Raw genomic sequence first — 18,149 nt, forward strand, 5'->3', positions numbered from 1 at the left:
CCCTGTTGCTCTTGGGAGGCACGCAGGCCTCTCGACATTGACTGTTTTTGTGATCGTGGGCCGTAACAGATCCCTGATTTCCATAGGTATAGGGTGAGAATGACACGCAGAGATAGCTAGCCCTGTCGCTCTGCCTTGAAAGCTGTCGATCTCTGTAGCTCTGTAGCCAGACGTAGGCATCGATACTGAGAGGCAAGCATTACTATCGATGCCTGTCGGTATCTGTCAATGTCGACGGGCATTTTAGCTTTAGGGTCGGGGCTGATCCAATTGTTGTGAGGCTTCCAAGGAGTCCCGCCATCGATAGCGCTCGATATGGAGGGGCATCGAAGCCTATCCAATTGCACACCTTTCGATAGGCATTGATATCCATCGTCATGGCTAATATCGATGCCGATGGATATCGATGCCTATCGATAGGCATGGGGAGGTGCCGATGTCGCGAGGCATGCAGGGCTTTGGGTGTGTGGGCCCTGTTGCTCTTGGGAGGCACCGAGGCCTCTCGACATTGACCGTTTTTGGGATCGTGGGCCCTAACATATCACTGATTTCCATAGGCTTGGTGTGAGAATGACACGCAGAGAGAGCGATCCCTGTCGCTCTGCCTTGAATGCTGTCGATCTCTGTAGCTCTGTAGCCAGACGTAGGCATCGATACTGAGAGGCAAGCATTACTATCGATGCCTGTCGGTATCTGTCAATGTCGACGGGCATTTTAGCTTTAGGGTCGGGGCTGATCCAATTGTTGTGAGGCATCCAAGGAGTCCCGCCATCGAAAGCGCTCGATATGGAGGGGTATCGAAGCCTATCCAATTGCACACCTATCGATAGGCATCGATATCCATCGTCATCGATAATATCGATGCCGATGGATATCGATGCCTATCGATAGGCATGGGGAGCTGCCGATGTCGCGAGGCATGCAGGGCTTTTGGTGTGTGGGCCCTGTTGCTCTTGGGAGGCACCGAGGCCTCTCGACATTGACCGTTTTTGGGATCGTGGGCCCTAACAGATCCCTGATTTCCATAGGCTTGGGGTGAGAATGACACGCAGAGAGAGCGATCCCTGTCGCTCTGCCTCGAATGCTGTCGATCTCTGTAGCTCTGTAGCCAGACGTAGGCATCGATACTGAGAGGCAAGCATTACTATCGATGCCTGTCGGTATCTGTCAATGTCGACGGGCATTTTAGCTTTAGGGTCGGGGCTGATCCGATTGTAGTGAGGCATCCAAGGAGTCCCGCCATTGATAGCGCTCGATATGGAGGGGTATCGAAGCCTATCCAATTGCACACCTATCGATAGGCATCGATATCCATCGTCATCGATAATATCGATGCCGATGGATATCGATGCCTATCGATAGGCATGGGGAGCTGCCGATGTCGCGAGGCATGCAGGGCTTTGGGTGTGTGGGCCCTGTTGCTCTTGGGAGGCACCGAGGCCTCTCGACATTGACCGTTTTTGGGATCGTGGGCCCTAACAGATCACTGATTTCCATAGGCTTGGGGTGAGAATGACACGCAGAGAGAGCGATCCCTGTCGCTCTGCCTCGAATGCTGTCGATCTCTGTAGCTCTGTAGCCAGACGTAGGCATCGATACTGAGAGGCAAGCATTACTATCGATGCCTGTCGGTATCTGTCAATGTCGACGGGCATTTTAGCTTTAGGGTCGGGGCTGATCCAATTGTTGTGAGGCATCCAAGGAGTCCCGCCATTGATAGCGCTCGATATGGAGGGGTATCGAAGCCTATCCAATTGCACACCTATCGATAGGCATCGATATCCATCGTCATGGCTAATATCGATGCCGATGGATATCGATGCCTATCGATAGGCATGGGGAGCTGCCGATGTCGCGAGGCATGCAGGGCTTTTGGTGTGTGGGCCCTGTTGCTCTTGGGAGGCACCGAGGCCTCTCGACATTGACCGTTTTTGGGATCGTGGGCCCTAACAGATCACTGATTTCCATAGGCTTGGGGTGAGAATGACACGCAGAGAGAACGATCCCTGTCGCTCTGCCTCGAATGCTGTCGATCTCTGTAGCTCTGTAGCCAGACGTAGGCATCGATACTGAGAGGCAAGCATTACTATCGATGCCTGTCGGTATCTGTCAATGTCGACGGGCATTTTAGCTTTAGGGTCGGGGCTGATCCGATTGTTGTGAGGCATCCAAGGAGTCCCGCCATTGATAGCGCTCGATATGGAGGGGTATCGAAGCCTATCCAATTGCACACCTATCGATAGGCATCGATATCCATCGTCATGGATAATATCGATGCCGATGGATATCGATGCCTATCGATAGGCATGGGGAGCTGCCGATGTCGCGAGGCATGCAGGGCTTTGGGTGTGTGGGCCCTGTTGCTCTTGGGAGGCACCGAGGCCTCTCGACATTGACCGTTTTTGGGATCGTGGGCCCTAACAGATCACTGATTTCCATAGGTTTGGGGTGAGAATGACACGCAGAGAGCGCGATCCCTGTCGCTCTGCCTCGAAAGCTGTCGATCTCTGTAGCTCTGTAGCCAGACGTAGGCATCGATACTGAGAGGCAAGCATTACTATCGATGCCTGTCGGTATCTGTCAATGTCGACGGGCATTTTAGCTTTAGGGTCGGGGCTGATCCGATTGTTGTGAGGCATCCAAGGAGTCCCGCCATCGAAAGCGCTCGATATGGAGGGGTATCGAAGCCTATCCAATTGCACACCTATCGATAGGCATCGATATCCATCGTCATGGATAATATCGATGCCGATGGATATCGATGCCTATCGATAGGCATGGGGAGCTGCCGATGTCGCGAGGCATGCAGGGCTTTGGGTGTGTGGACCCTGTTGCTCTTGGGAGGCACCGAGGCCTCTCGACATTGACCGTTTTTGTGATCGTGGGCCCTAACAGATCACTGATTTCCATAGGCATCACGTGAGAATGACACACAGAGATGGCGAGCCGTCTCGCTCTGCCTCGAATGCTGTTGATCTCGACAGCACCGTAGCCGGGGTAGGCATCGATATCGAGAGGTGTACATTACTATCGATGCCTGTCAGTAGCTGTCGATGTCGACGGGCATTTTAGCTTTAGGGTCGGGGCTGATCCGATTGTAGTGAGGCATCCAAGGAGTCCCGCCATCGAAAGCGCTCGATATGGAGGGGTATCGAAGCCTATCCAATTGCACACCTATCGATAGGCATCGATATCCATCGTCATCGATAATATCGATGCCGATGGATATCGATGCCTATCGATAGGCATGGGGAGCTGCCGATGTCGCGAGGCATGCAGGGCTTTGGGTGTGTGGGCCCTGTTGCTCTTGGGAGGCACCGAGGCCTCTCGACATTGACCGTTTTTGGGATCGTGGGCCGTAACAGATCACTGATTTCCATAGGCTTGGGGTGAGAATGACACGCAGAGAGAGCGATCCCTGTCGCTCTGCCTCGAATGCTGTCGATCTCTGTAGCTCTGTAGCCAGACGTAGGCATCGATACTGAGAGGCAAGCATTACTATCGATGCCTGTCGGTATCTGTCAATGTCGACGGGCATTTTAGCTTTAGGGTCGGGGCTGATCCGATTGTTGTGAGGCATCCAAGGAGTCCCGCCATCGAAAGCGCTCGATATGGAGGGGTATCGAAGCCTATCCAATTGCACACCTATCGATAGGCATCGATATCCATCGTCATCGATAATATCGATGCCGATGGATATCGATGCCTATCGATAGGCATGGGGAGCTGCCGATGTCGCGAGGCATGCAGGGCTTTGGGTGTGTGGACCCTGTTACTCTTGGGAGGCACGGAGGCCTCTCGACATTGACCGTTTTTGGGATCATGGGCCGTAACATATCACTGATTTCCATAGGCATCACGTGAGAATGACACACAGAGATGGCGAGCCGTCTCGCTCTGCCTCGAATGCTGTTGATCTCGACAGCACCGTAGTCGGGGTAGGCATCGATATCGAGAGGTGTACATTACTATCGATGCCTGTCAGTAGCTGTCGATGTCGACGGGCATTTTAGCTTTAGGGTCGGGGCTGATCCAATTGTAGTGAGGCATCCAAGGAGTCCCGCCATCGATAGCGCTTGATATGGAGAGGTATTGAAGCCTATCCAATTGCACACCTATCGATAGGCATCGATATCCATCGTCATGGATAATATCGATGCCGATGGATATCGATGCCTATCGATAGGCATGGGGAGGTGCCGATGTCGCGAGGCATGCAGGGCTTTTGTTGTGTGGGCCCTGTTGCTCTTGGGAGGCACCGAGGCCTCTCGACATTGACCGTTTTTGTGATCGTGGGCCCTAACAGATCACTGATTTCCATAGGCATCAGGTGAGAATGACAGGCAGAGATAGCTAGCCCTGTCGCTCTGCCTCGAATGCTGTTGATCTCGACAGCACCGTAGCCGGGGTAGGCATCGATATCGAGAGGTGTACATTACTATCAATGCCTGTCAGTAGCTGTCGATGTCGACGGGCATTTTAGCTTTAGGGTCGGGGCTGATCCGATTGTTGTGAGGCATCCAAGGAGTCCCGCCATCGAAAGCGCTCGATATGGAGGGGTATCGAAGCCTATCCAATTGCACACCTATCGATAGGCATCGATATCCATCGTCATCGATAATATCGATGCCGATGGATATCGATGCCTATCGATAGGCATGGGGAGCTGCCGATGTCGCGAGGCATGCAGGGCTTTTGGTGTGTGGGCCCTGTTGCTCTTGGGAGGCACGCAGGCCTCTCGACATTGACCGTTTTTGTGATCGTGGGCCGTAACAGATCCCTGATTTCCATAGGTATAGGGTGAGAATGACACGCAGAGATAGCTAGCCCTGTCGCTCTGCCTTGAAAGCTGTCGATCTGTGTAGCTCTGTAGCCAGACGTAGGCATCGATACTGAGAGGCAAGCTTTACTATCGATGCCTGTCGGTAGCTGTTGATGTCGATGGGCATTCTAGCTTCAGGGTCGGGGCTGATCGTATTGTTGTGAGGCTTCCAAGGAGTCCCGCCATCGATAGCGCTCGATATGGAGGGGTATCGAAGCCTATCCAATTGCACACCTATCGATAGGCATCGATATCCATCGTCATGGATAATATCGATGCCGATGGATATCGATGCCTATCGATAGGCATGGGGAGCTGCCGATGTCGCGAGGCATGCAGGGCTTTGGGTGTGTGGGCCCTGTTGCTCTTGGGAGGCACGGAGGCCTCTCGACATTGACCGTTTTTGGGATCGTGGGCCGTAACAGATCCCTGATTTCCATAGGCTTGGGGTGAGAATGACACGCAGAGAGAGCGATCCCTGTCGCTCTGCCTCGAATGCTGTCGATCTCTGTAGCTCTGTAGCCAGACGTAGGCATCGATACTGATAGGCAAGCATTACTATCGATGCCTGTCAGTAGCTGTCGATATCGACGGGCATTTTAGCTTTAGGGTCGGGGCTGATCCGATTGTAGTGAGGCGTGCAAGGAGTCCCGCCATCGAAAGCGCTCGATATGGAGGGATATCGAAGCCTATCCAATTGCACACCTATCGATAGGCATCGATATCCATCGTCATGGATAATATCGATGCCGATGGATATCGATGCCTATCGATAGGCATGGGGAGCTGCTGATGTCGCGAGGCATGCAGGGCTTTGGGTGTGTGGGCCCTGTTGCTCTTGGGAGGCACCGAGGCCTCTCGACATTGACCGTTTTTGGGATCGTGGGCCGTAACAGATCACTGATTTCCATAGGCTTGGGGTGAGAATGACACGCAGAGAGAGCGATCCCTGTCGCTCTGCCTCGAATGCTGTCGATCTCTGTAGCTCTGTAGCCAGACGTAGGCATCGATACTGATAGGCAAGCATTACTATCGATGCCTGTCGGTATCTGTCAATGTCGACGGGCATTTTAGCTTTAGGGTCGGGGCTGATCCAATTGTTGTGAGGCATCCAAGGAGTCCCGCCATTGATAGCGCTCGATATGGAGGGGTATCGAAGCCTATCCAATTGCACACCTATCGATAGGCATCGATATCCATCGTCATCGATAATATCGATGCCGATGGATATCGATGCCTATCGATAGGCATGGGGAGCTGCCGATGTCGCGAGGCATGCAGGGCTTTTGGTGTGTGGGCCCTGTTGCTCTTGGGAGGCACCGAGGCCTCTCGACATTGACCGTTTTTGTGATCGTGGGCCCTAACAGATCACTGATTTCCATAGGTATAGGGTGAGAATGACAGGCAGAGATAGCTAGCCCTGTCGCTCTGCCTCGAATGCTGTTGATCTCGACAGCACCGTAGCCGGGGTAGGCATCGATATCGAGAGGTGTACATTACTATCAATGCCTGTCAGTAGCTGTCGATGTCGACGGGCATTTTAGCTTTAGGGTCGGGGCTGATCCGATTGTTGTGAGGCATCCAAGGAGTCCCGCCATCGAAAGCGCTCGATATGGAGGGGTATCGAAGCCTATCCAATTGCACACCTATCGATAGGCATCGATATCCATCGTCATGGATAATATCGATGCCGATGGATATCGATGCCTATCGATAGGCATGGGGAGCTGCCGATGTCGCGAGGCATGCAGGGCTTTTGGTGTGTGGGCCCTGTTGCTCTTGGGAGGCACCGAGGCCTCTCGACATTGACCGTTTTTGGGATCGTGGGCCCTAACAGATCACTGATTTCCATAGGCTTGGGGTGAGAATGACACGCAGAGAGAACGATCCCTGTCGCTCTGCCTCGAATGCTGTCGATCTCTGTAGCTCTGTAGCCAGACGTAGGCATCGATACTGAGAGGCAAGCATTACTATCGATGCCTGTCGGTATCTGTCAATGTCGACGGGCATTTTAGCTTTAGGGTCGGGGCTGATCCGATTGTTGTGAGGCATCCAAGGAGTCCCGCCATTGATAGCGCTCGATATGGAGGGGTATCGAAGCCTATCCAATTGCACACCTATCGATAGGCATCGATATCCATCGTCATGGATAATATCGATGCCGATGGATATCGATGCCTATCGATAGGCATGGGGAGCTGCCGATGTCGCGAGGCATGCAGGGCTTTGGGTGTGTGGGCCCTGTTGCTCTTGGGAGGCACCGAGGCCTCTCGACATTGACCGTTTTTGGGATCGTGGGCCCTAACAGATCACTGATTTCCATAGGTTTGGGGTGAGAATGACACGCAGAGAGCGCGATCCCTGTCGCTCTGCCTCGAAAGCTGTCGATCTCTGTAGCTCTGTAGCCAGACGTAGGCATCGATACTGAGAGGCAAGCATTACTATCGATGCCTGTCGGTATCTGTCAATGTCGACGGGCATTTTAGCTTTAGGGTCGGGGCTGATCCGATTGTTGTGAGGCATCCAAGGAGTCCCGCCATCGAAAGCGCTCGATATGGAGGGGTATCGAAGCCTATCCAATTGCACACCTATCGATAGGCATCGATATCCATCGTCATGGATAATATCGATGCCGATGGATATCGATGCCTATCGATAGGCATGGGGAGCTGCCGATGTCGCGAGGCATGCAGGGCTTTGGGTGTGTGGACCCTGTTACTCTTGGGAGGCACCGAGGCCTCTCGACATTGACCGTTTTTGTGATCGTGGGCCCTAACAGATCACTGATTTCCATAGGCATCACGTGAGAATGACACACAGAGATGGCGAGCCGTCTCGCTCTGCCTCGAATGCTGTTGATCTCGACAGCACCGTAGCCGGGGTAGGCATCGATATCGAGAGGTGTACATTACTATCGATGCCTGTCAGTAGCTGTCGATGTCGACGGGCATTTTAGCTTTAGGGTCGGGGCTGATCCGATTGTAGTGAGGCATCCAAGGAGTCCCGCCATCGAAAGCGCTCGATATGGAGGGGTATCGAAGCCTATCCAATTGCACACCTATCGATAGGCATCGATATCCATCGTCATGGATAATATCGATGCCGATGGATATCGATGCCTATCGATAGGCATGGGGAGCTGCCGATGTCGCGAGGCATGCAGGGCTTTGGGTGTGTGGGCCCTGTTGCTCTTGGGAGGCACCGAGGCCTCTCGACATTGACCGTTTTTGGGATCGTGGGCCGTAACAGATCACTGATTTCCATAGGCTTGGGGTGAGAATGACACGCAGAGAGAGCGATCCCTGTCGCTCTGCCTCGAATGCTGTCGATCTCTGTAGCTCTGTAGCCAGACGTAGGCATCGATACTGAGAGGCAAGCATTACTATCGATGCCTGTCGGTATCTGTCAATGTCGACGGGCATTTTAGCTTTAGGGTCGGGGCTGATCCGATTGTTGTGAGGCATCCAAGGAGTCCCGCCATCGAAAGCGCTCGATATGGAGGGGTATCGAAGCCTATCCAATTGCACACCTATCGATAGGCATCGATATCCATCGTCATCGATAATATCGATGCCGATGGATATCGATGCCTATCGATAGGCATGGGGAGCTGCCGATGTCGCGAGGCATGCAGGGCTTTGGGTGTGTGGACCCTGTTACTCTTGGGAGGCACGGAGGCCTCTCGACATTGACCGTTTTTGGGATCATGGGCCGTAACATATCACTGATTTCCATAGGCATCACGTGAGAATGACACACAGAGATGGCGAGCCGTCTCGCTCTGCCTCGAATGCTGTTGATCTCGACAGCACCGTAGTCGGGGTAGGCATCGATATCGAGAGGTGTACATTACTATCGATGCCTGTCAGTAGCTGTCGATGTCGACGGGCATTTTAGCTTTAGGGTCGGGGCTGATCCAATTGTAGTGAGGCATCCAAGGAGTCCCGCCATCGATAGCGCTTGATATGGAGAGGTATTGAAGCCTATCCAATTGCACACCTATCGATAGGCATCGATATCCATCGTCATGGATAATATCGATGCCGATGGATATCGATGCCTATCGATAGGCATGGGGAGGTGCCGATGTCGCGAGGCATGCAGGGCTTTTGTTGTGTGGGCCCTGTTGCTCTTGGGAGGCACCGAGGCCTCTCGACATTGACCGTTTTTGTGATCGTGGGCCCTAACAGATCACTGATTTCCATAGGCATCAGGTGAGAATGACAGGCAGAGATAGCTAGCCCTGTCGCTCTGCCTCGAATGCTGTTGATCTCGACAGCACCGTAGCTGGGGTAGGCATCGATATCGAGAGGTGTACATTACTATCAATGCCTGTCAGTAGCTGTCGATGTCGACGGGCATTTTAGCTTTAGGGTCGGGGCTGATCCGATTGTTGTGAGGCATCCAAGGAGTCCCGCCATTGATAGCGCTCGATATGGAGGGGTATCGAAGCCTATCCAATTGCACACCTATCGATAGGCATCGATATCCATCGTCATGGATAATATCGATGCCGATGGATATCGATGCCTATCGATAGGCATGGGGAGCTGCCGATGTCGCGAGGCATGCAGGGCTTTTGGTGTGTGGGCCCTGTTACTCTTGGGAGGCACGCAGGCCTCTCGACATTGACCGTTTTTGTGATCGTGGGCCGTAACAGATCCCTGATTTCCATAGGTATAGGGTGAGAATGACACGCAGAGATAGCTAGCCCTGTCGCTCTGCCTTGAAAGCTGTCGATCTGTGTAGCTCTGTAGCCAGACGTAGGCATCGATACTGAGAGGCAAGCTTTACTATCGATGCCTGTCGGTAGCTGTCGATATCGACGGGCATTTTAGCTTTAGGGTCGGGGCTGATCCGATTGTAGTGAGGCGTGCAAGGAGTCCCGCCATCGAAAGCGCTCGATATGGAGGGATATCGAAGCCTATCCAATTGCACACCTATCGATAGGCATCGATATCCATCGTCATCGATAATATCGATGCCGATGGATATCGATGCCTATCGATAGGCATGGGGAGCTGCCGATGTCGCGAGGCATGCAGGGCTTTTGGTGTGTGGGCCCTGTTGCTCTTGGGAGGCACGCAGGCCTCTCGACATTGACCGTTTTTGTGATCGTGGGCCGTAACAGATCCCTGATTTCCATAGGTATAGGGTGAGAATGACACGCAGAGATAGCTAGCCCTGTCGCTCTGCCTTGAAAGCTGTCGATCTGTGTAGCTCTGTAGCCAGACGTAGGCATCGATACTGAGAGGCAAGCTTTACTATCGATGCCTGTCGGTAGCTGTCGATATCGACGGGCATTTTAGCTTTAGGGTCGGGGCTGATCCGATTGTAGTGAGGCGTGCAAGGAGTCCCGCCATCGAAAGCGCTCGATATGGAGGGATATCGAAGCCTATCCAATTGCACACCTATCGATAGGCATCGATATCCATCGTCATCGATAATATCGATGCCGATGGATATCGATGCCTATCGATAGGCATGGGGAGCTGCTGATGTCGCGAGGCATGCAGGGCTTTGGGTGTGTGGGCCCTGTTGCTCTTGGGAGGCACCGAGGCCTCTCGACATTGACCGTTTTTGGGATCGTGGGCCGTAACAGATCACTGATTTCCATAGGCTTGGGGTGAGAATGACACGCAGAGAGAGCGATCCCTGTCGCTCTGCCTCGAATGCTGTCGATCTCTGTAGCTCTGTAGCCAGACGTAGGCATCGATACTGATAGGCAAGCATTACTATCGATGCCTGTCGGTATCTGTCAATGTCGACGGGCATTTTAGCTTTAGGGTCGGGGCTGATCCAATTGTTGTGAGGCATCCAAGGAGTCCCGCCATTGATAGCGCTCGATATGGAGGGGTATCGAAGCCTATCCAATTGCACACCTATCGATAGGCATCGATATCCATCGTCATCGATAATATCGATGCCGATGGATATCGATGCCTATCGATAGGCATGGGGAGCTGCCGATGTCGCGAGGCATGCAGGGCTTTTGGTGTGTGGGCCCTGTTGCTCTTGGGAGGCACCGAGGCCTCTCGACATTGACCGTTTTTGTGATCGTGGGCCCTAACAGATCACTGATTTCCATAGGCATCAGGTGAGAATGACAGGCAGAGATAGCTAGCCCTGTCGCTCTGCCTCGAATGCTGTTGATCTCGACAGCACCGTAGCCGGGGTAGGCATCGATATCGAGAGGTGTACATTACTATCAATGCCTGTCAGTAGCTGTCGATGTCGACGGGCATTTTAGCTTTAGGGTCGGGGCTGATCCGATTGTTGTGAGGCATCCAAGGAGTCCCGCCATCGAAAGCGCTCGATATGGAGGGGTATCGAAGCCTATCCAATTGCACACCTATCGATAGGCATCGATATCCATCGTCATCGATAATATCGATGCCGATGGATATCGATGCCTATCGATAGGCATGGGGAGCTGCCGATGTCGCGAGGCATGCAGGGCTTTTGGTGTGTGGGCCCTGTTGCTCTTGGGAGGCACCGAGGCCTCTCGACATTGACCGTTTTTGGGATCGTGGGCCGTAACAGATCACTGATTTCCATAGGCATCAGGTGAGAATGACACGCAGAGAGAGCGATCCCTGTCGCTCTGCCTCGAATGCTGTCGATCTCTGTAGCTCTGTAGCCAGACGTAGGCATCGATACTGATAGGCAAGCATTACTATCGATGCCTGTCGGTATCTGTCAATGTCGACGGGCATTTTAGCTTTAGGGTCGGGGCTGATCCGATTGTTGTGAGGCATCCAAGGAGTCCCGCCATTGATAGCGCTCGATATGGAGGGGTATCGAAGCCTATCCAATTGCACACCTATCGATAGGCATCGATATCCATCGTCATGGATAATATCGATGCCGATGGATATCGATGCCTATCGATAGGCATGGGGAGCTGCCGATGTCGCGAGGCATGCAGGGCTTTGGGTGTGTGGGCCCTGTTGCTCTTGGGAGGCACCGAGGCCTCTCGACATTGACCGTTTTTGGGATCGTGGGCCCTAACAGATCACTGATTTCCATAGGTTTGGGGTGAGAATGACACGCAGAGAGCGCGATCCCTGTCGCTCTGCCTCGAAAGCTGTCGATCTCTGTAGCTCTGTAGCCAGACGTAGGCATCGATACTGAGAGGCAAGCATTACTATCGATGCCTGTCGGTATCTGTCAATGTCGACGGGCATTTTAGCTTTAGGGTCGGGGCTGATCCGATTGTTGTGAGGCATCCAAGGAGTCCCGCCATCGAAAGCGCTCGATATGGAGGGGTATCGAAGCCTATCCAATTGCACACCTATCGATAGGCATCGATATCCATCGTCATGGATAATATCGATGCCGATGGATATCGATGCCTATCGATAGGCATGGGGAGCTGCCGATGTCGCGAGGCATGCAGGGCTTTGGGTGTGTGGACCCTGTTACTCTTGGGAGGCACGGAGGCCTCTCGACATTGACCGTTTTTGTGATCGTGGGCCCTAACAGATCACTGATTTCCATAGGCATCACGTGAGAATGACACACAGAGATGGCGAGCCGTCTCGCTCTGCCTCGAATGCTGTTGATCTCGACAGCACCGTAGCCGGGGTAGGCATCGATATCGAGAGGTGTACATTACTATCGATGCCTGTCAGTAGCTGTCGATGTCGACGGGCATTTTAGCTTTAGGGTCGGGGCTGATCCGATTGTAGTGAGGCGTGCAAGGAGTCCCGCCATCGAAAGCGCTCGATATGGAGGGGTATCGAAGCCTATCCAATTGCACACCTATCGATAGGCATCGATATCCATCGTCATGGATAATATCGATGCCGATGGATATCGATGCCTATCGATAGGCATGGGGAGCTGCCGATGTCGCGAGGCATGCAGGGCTTTGGGTGTGTGGGCCCTGTTGCTCTTGGGAGGCACCGAGGCCTCTCGACATTGACCGTTTTTGGGATCGTGGGCCGTAACAGATCACTGATTTCCATAGGCTTGGGGTGAGAATGACACGCAGAGAGAGCGATCCCTGTCGCTCTGCCTCGAATGCTGTCGATCTCTGTAGCTCTGTAGCCAGACGTAGGCATCGATACTGAGAGGCAAGCATTACTATCGATGCCTGTCGGTATCTGTCAATGTCGACGGGCATTTTAGCTTTAGGGTCGGGGCTGATCCGATTGTTGTGAGGCATCCAAGGAGTCCCGCCATCGAAAGCGCTCGATATGGAGGGGTATCGAAGCCTATCCAATTGCACACCTATCGATAGGCATCGATATCCATCGTCATCGATAATATCGATGCCGATGGATATCGATGCCTATCGATAGGCATGGGGAGCTGCCGATGTCGCGAGGCATGCAGGGCTTTGGGTGTGTGGACCCTGTTACTCTTGGGAGGCACGGAGGCCTCTCGACATTGACCGTTTTTGGGATCATGGGCCCTAACAGATCACTGATTTCCATAGGCATCACGTGAGAATGACACACAGAGATGGCGAGCCGTCTCGCTCTGCCTCGAATGCTGTTGATCTCGACAGCACCGTAGTCGGGGTAGGCATCGATATCGAGAGGTGTACATTACTATCGATGCCTGTCAGTAGCTGTCGATGTCGACGGGCATTTTAGCTTTAGGGTCGGGGCTGATCCAATTGTAGTGAGGCATCCAAGGAGTCCCGCCATCGATAGCGCTTGATATGGAGAGGTATTGAAGCCTATCCAATTGCACACCTATCGATAGGCATCGATATCCATCGTCATGGATAATATCGATGCCGATGGATATCGATGCCTATCGATAGGCATGGGGAGGTGCCGATGTCGCGAGGCATGCAGGGCTTTTGTTGTGTGGGCCCTGTTGCTCTTGGGAGGCACCGAGGCCTCTCGACATTGACCGTTTTTGTGATCGTGGGCCCTAACAGATCACTGATTTCCATAGGCATCACGTGAGAATGACAGGCAGAGATAGCTAGCCCTGTCGCTCTGCCTCGAATGCTGTTGATCTCGACAGCACCGTAGCCGGGGTAGGCATCGATATCGAGAGGTGTACATTACTATCAATGCCTGTCGGTAGCTGTCGATGTCGACGGGCATTTTAGCTTTAGGGTCGGGGCTGATCCGATTGTTGTGAGGCATCCAAGGAGTCCCGCCATCGAAAGCGCTCGATATGGAGGGGTATCGAAGCCTATCCAATTGCACACCTATCGATAGGCATCGATATCCATCGTCATCGATAATATCGATGCCGATGGATATCGATGCCTATCGATAGGCATGGGGAGCTGCCGATGTCGCGAGGCATGCAGGGCTTTTGGTGTGTGGGCCCTGTTGCTCTTGGGAGGCACGCAGGCCTCTCGACATTGACCGTTTTTGTGATCGTGGGCCCTAACAGATCCCTGATTTCCATAGGTATAGGGTGAGAATGACACGCAGAGATAGCTAGCCCTGTCGCTCTGCCTTGAAAGCTGTCGATCTGTGTAGCTCTGTAGCCAGACGTAGGCATCGATACTGAGAGGCAAGCTTTACTATCGATGCCTGTCAGTAGCTGTTGATGTCGATGGGCATTCTAGCTTCAGGGTCGGGGCTGATCGTATTGTTGTGAGGCTTCCAAGGAGTCCCGCCATCGATAGCGCTCGATATGGAGGGGTATCGAAGCCTATCCAATTGCACACCTATCGATAGGCATCGATATCCATCGTCATGGATAATATCGATGCCGATGGATATCGATGCCTATCGATAGGCATGGGGAGCTGCCGATGTCGCGAGGCATGCAGGGCTTTGGGTGTGTGGGCCCTGTTGCTCTTGGGAGGCACGGAGGCCTCTCGACATTGACCGTTTTTGGGATCGTGGGCCGTAACAGATCCCTGATTTCCATAGGCTTGGGGTGAGAATGACACGCAGAGAGAGCGATCCCTGTCGCTCTGCCTCGAATGCTGTCGATCTCTGTAGCTCTGTAGCCAGACGTAGGCATCGATACTGATAGGCAAGCATTACTATCGATGCCTGTCAGTAGCTGTCGATATCGACGGGCATTTTAGCTTTAGGGTCGGGGCTGATCCGATTGTAGTGAGGCGTGCAAGGAGTCCCGCCATCGAAAGCGCTCGATATGGAGGGATATCGAAGCCTATCCAATTGCACACCTATCGATAGGCATCGATATCCATCGTCATCGATAATATCGATGCCGATGGATATCGATGCCTATCGATAGGCATGGGGAGCTGCTGATGTCGCGAGGCATGCAGGGCTTTGGGTGTGTGGGCCCTGTTGCTCTTGGGAGGCACCGAGGCCTCTCGACATTGACCGTTTTTGGGATCGTGGGCCGTAACAGATCACTGATTTCCATAGGCTTGGGGTGAGAATGACACGCAGAGAGAGCGATCCCTGTCGCTCTGCCTCGAATGCTGTCGATCTCTGTAGCTCTGTAGCCAGACGTAGGCATCGATACTGATAGGCAAGCATTACTATCGATGCCTGTCGGTATCTGTCAATGTCGACGGGCATTTTAGCTTTAGGGTCGGGGCTGATCCAATTGTTGTGAGGCATCCAAGGAGTCCCGCCATTGATAGCGCTCGATATGGAGGGGTATCGAAGCCTATCCAATTGCACACCTATCGATAGGCATCGATATCCATCGTCATCGATAATATCGATGCCGATGGATATCGATGCCTATCGATAGGCATGGGGAGCTGCCGATGTCGCGAGGCATGCAGGGCTTTTGGTGTGTGGGCCCTGTTGCTCTTGGGAGGCACCGAGGCCTCTCGACATTGACCGTTTTTGTGATCGTGGGCCCTAACAGATCACTGATTTCCATAGGCATCAGGTGAGAATGACAGGCAGAGATAGCTAGCCCTGTCGCTCTGCCTCGAATGCTGTTGATCTCGACAGCACCGTAGCCGGGGTAGGCATCGATATCGAGAGGTGTACATTACTATCAATGCCTGTCAGTAGCTGTCGATGTCGACGGGCATTTTAGCTTTAGGGTCGGGGCTGATCCGATTGTTGTGAGGCATCCAAGGAGTCCCGCCATCGAAAGCGCTCGATATGGAGGGGTATCGAAGCCTATCCAATTGCACACCTATCGATAGGCATCGATATCCATCGTCATCGATAATATCGATGCCGATGGATATCGATGCCTATCGATAGGCATGGGGAGGTGCCGATGTCGCGAGGCATGCAGGGCTTTTGTTGTGTGGGCCCTGTTGCTCTTGGGAGGCACGCAGGCCTCTCGACATTGACCGTTTTTGTGATCGTGGGCCGTAACAGATCCCTGATTTCCATAGGTATAGGGTGAGAATGACACGCAGAGATAGCTAGCCCTGTCGCTCTGCCTTGAAAGCTGTCGATCTGTGTAGCTCTGTAGCCAGACGTAGGCATCGATACTGAGAGGCAAGCTTTACTATCGATGCCTGTCGGTAGCTGTTGATGTCGATGGGCATTCTAGCTTCAGGGTCGGGGCTGATCGTATTGTTGTGAGGCTTCCAAGGAGTCCCGCCATCGATAGCGCTCGATATGGAGGGGTATCGAAGCCTATCCAATTGCACACCTATCGATAGGCATCGATATCCATCGTCATGGATAATATCGATGCCGATGGATATCGATGCCTATCGATAGGCATGGGGAGCTGCCGATGTCGCGAGGCATGCAGGGCTTTGGGTGTGTGGGCCCTGTTGCTCTTGGGAGGCACGGAGGCCTCTCGACATTGACCGTTTTTGGGATCGTGGGCCGTAACAGATCCCTGATTTCCATAGGCTTGGGGTGAGAATGACACGCAGAGAGAGCGATCCCTGTCGCTCTGCCTCGAATGCTGTCGATCTCTGTAGCTCTGTAGCCAGACGTAGGCATCGATACTGATAGGCAAGCATTACTATCGATGCCTGTCAGTAGCTGTCGATATCGACGGGCATTTTAGCTTTAGGGTCGGGGCTGATCCGATTGTAGTGAGGCGTGCAAGGAGTCCCGCCATCGAAAGCGCTCGATATGGAGGGATATCGAAGCCTATCCAATTGCACACCTATCGATAGGCATCGATATCCATCGTCATCGATAATATCGATGCCGATGGATATCGATGCCTATCGATAGGCATGGGGAGCTGCTGATGTCGCGAGGCATGCAGGGCTTTGGGTGTGTGGGCCCTGTTGCTCTTGGGAGGCACCGAGGCCTCTCGACATTGACCGTTTTTGGGATCGTGGGCCGTAACAGATCACTGATTTCCATAGGCTTGGGGTGAGAATGACACGCAGAGAGAGCGATCCCTGTCGCTCTGCCTCGAATGCTGTCGATCTCTGTAGCTCTGTAGCCAGACGTAGGCATCGATACTGATAGGCAAGCATTACTATCGATGCCTGTCGGTATCTGTCAATGTCGACGGGCATTTTAGCTTTAGGGTCGGGGCTGATCCAATTGTTGTGAGGCATCCAAGGAGTCCCGCCATTGATAGCGCTCGATATGGAGGGGTATCGAAGCCTATCCAATTGCACACCTATCGATAGGCATCGATATCCATCGTCATCGATAATATCGATGCCGATGGATATCGATGCCTATCGATAGGCATGGGGAGCTGCCGATGTCGCGAGGCATGCAGGGCTTTGGGTGTGTGGGCCCTGTTGCTCTTGGGAGGCACCGAGGCCTCTCGACATTGACCGTTTTTGGGATCGTGGGCCGTAACAGATCCCTGATTTCCATAGGCTTGGGGTGAGAATGACACGCAGAGAGAGCGATCCCTGTCGCTCTGCCTCGAATGCTGTCGATCTCTGTAGCTCTGTAGCCAGACGTAGGCATCGATACTGATAGGCAAGCATTACTATCGATGCCTGTCGGTATCTGTCAATGTCGACGGGCATTTTAGCTTTAGGGTCGGGGCTGATCCGATTGTTGTGAGGCATCCAAGGAGTCCCGCCATTGATAGCGCTCGATATGGAGGGGTATCGAAGCCTATCCAATTGCACACCTATCGATAGGCATCGATATCCATCGTCATGGATAATATCGATGCCGATGGATATCGATGCCTATCGATAGGCATGGGGAGCTGCCGATGTCGCGAGGCATGCAGGGCTTTGGGTGTGTGGGCCCTGTTGCTCTTGGGAGGCACCGAGGCCTCTCGACATTGACCGTTTTTGGGATCGTGGGCCCTAACAGATCACTGATTTCCATAGGTTTGGGGTGAGAATGACACGCAGAGAGCGCGATCCCTGTCGCTCTGCCTCGAAAGCTGTCGATCTCTGTAGCTCTGTAGCCAGACGTAGGCATCGATACTGAGAGGCAAGCATTACTATCGATGCCTGTCGGTATCTGTCAATGTCGACGGGCATTTTAGCTTTAGGGTCGGGGCT

This window comes from Dromaius novaehollandiae, chromosome 4 (genome assembly GCF_036370855.1).
Source record: "Dromaius novaehollandiae isolate bDroNov1 chromosome 4, bDroNov1.hap1, whole genome shotgun sequence".
Taxonomy (NCBI): Eukaryota; Metazoa; Chordata; class Aves; order Casuariiformes; family Dromaiidae; genus Dromaius; species Dromaius novaehollandiae.